Source organism: Pygoscelis adeliae, unplaced genomic scaffold (assembly GCF_000699105.1).
Source record: "Pygoscelis adeliae isolate BGI_AS28 unplaced genomic scaffold, ASM69910v1 Scaffold446, whole genome shotgun sequence".
Classification (NCBI taxonomy): Eukaryota; Metazoa; Chordata; class Aves; order Sphenisciformes; family Spheniscidae; genus Pygoscelis; species Pygoscelis adeliae.
In genome coordinates, this window is record NW_008824992.1 from 238,447 (window position 1) to 240,595 (window position 2,149).

Here is a 2,149-nt window from a genome sequence, read left to right on the forward strand (position 1 = left end):
GCCCTCGGAATGCGGGTGGCGTCAAGCTGGCTTGAAACGTCACCTCTACTTTTTCTTTCCACCAAAGCCCCAGGCTGGAACAATAGCTTATTTTCTGAACAGGGGGTTGAAGAGCCTTGCAGAAACGGCGTTTTCCATTAAAAATGAGTGGGGAATTGAATGAACCTTACCGGACTCGCCGACTTCGGTCGTTAGAGAAAGATCAGCAGAAACCTGAAGGTGGTGTAGAATGTGCAAGGATGGGCTTTTTTATACGCTTGCAAGCTCTTAGGCCGTAGCACTGATTGATTAGAAATTTCACAGGTAGAGAATTTTTTTACACCTAGGTCTAGAGCTTTTCTTTGCTTTTTCTGCTGTCAGTTGCTCATACTAAGAAAACTACTGCTGGTTTTTAACCAAGGAGTTTAAACTGCGGACTACGGACAGGACCTAAACTATGCTCCACATAGTTTACTTTTAGCAAATACTGCGAGTTGTTTTTTCCTTGGGATCATGAGAGCTACCTTCTGGGTCAGACGTGAGTATAAACTGATGCTTGTGCTTCTGAGTGTAGGCCGCACAACACAGTGACTCTTGAGGTGCCAGTTTCGTAAGTGCACAGATACCTTGCTGGGATATTGACTGGCTTCTTCCTCGTTTTAGGCATATATTTTACAAGTGATCTACTGGATTTATCAACTTAACTCCAACTACATTTTGCAGGTGTTAGGGAACCTGAATGCTAAAGACCAGGTACGAGGATGTAGTACTTTCTTTTACTATTAACATGGTACTGATTTCAGTATTTCTGAGAGCAGAGAAAAGGAATGCGTAGAAGGTAAAAAAATAAAAACTTCATGATCGCATGTGTATGACAGCAGAGGAAAATTATATTTAATTTTTGCCCCGTCACTTACTCTTCGTTAATAACTCCATATCTCGTAGCAATTTTTCTTTGATGTTGTCCTAGCGCTATTTCTGTTTTAAACAAGTGTCTAGCAAGTCAGTAAAAATGCTCTTCTAAATTAGGTAATGGCTGTTCTTTACCAAGTCTTAGCCACCTGCTGCAATAAAAATAACACACTAATGCCACTGGAAGAATTCTTCCCATCGTAGTAAAGAAACTTCACAGTAGAAATTGAGAAATAAGAAGAGCGAGAGGAATGCCAATGATGAACAACAAAACACCCATAATAAGCAGAAGTACCCCATGTGTCAGTTATCTCAACTTAGTCCTTCTTCTGTCTTTTCAGATCTGGGCAGAATTATTAAATTCGCTTAAGAAATCCCAGAGAGAAGCAGGTGGAAAAGCCCATAGATCCACCTCTCTCATCTGTCTACCACTCAATGGGAATAACTACTTCCCATTAAGTCTGTGAACATTAATAGCTACACAGGATACTGGTGAAGCTTTTTTATTTCTGGGCTAGGGAGCCCATGAAGAGGTAATGGCGTCTTTGGTCTTGACATTCCGCCATGAGCACCAGGAATGCTTCTCCTTGGGCTCCCTCTGCACTGGTGTAGCACCATAAGGGCTGGCAAGTTATCATCTGAGGCTGAAGTGTCTTTGTCCTGCCAGTTTTGCCCCTCGAGTTCCTTTAATTTTCTGAAAGCAAGTGGGAAGATGTGTTAACTCCAGGGAAGAAATTAAAATATGTTAAAGCCATATCTGAACTGTACTTTAATTTCTAGTTAGTTTTTCTTTCAGTGGATGTTCTTCCTGGGGAAAGACCTTGCTGAGCTGAGTGTTCATTTCCTCTTTTTCTGCTTCACGGTTTTGGGAGGTCTGTATTCCAGAGCTACGCAGAGAGGACGGAATGGCTGCAAAACGACAACATTAACTTGGTTAACTTCCTGCACATAATCAAAGGCTGTTCTATGAGCTGCTTGGAAAAATACCCTCGGCCACCACGCAGTGAAATTCCGTCTTAATAATCTTTCAAAGCGTTAGGCCACTTGCAGTCATTTTTGCTCATTCCAGTAAAACACAGAGGGCTTGAGCATTCTACCAGTTGTGCTAATTTAAAAGGAAGATTGCATACAGCTGCACAGTTGTCTTTGTATGAAGCAAATAATGGTCTAAATGTGGAAAAATGGATGGCAGACAACCTAATGCTGGACAACACAAGTCACCCTGGTGGTTAAATCTTATCTGGAAAGATGAGACTCA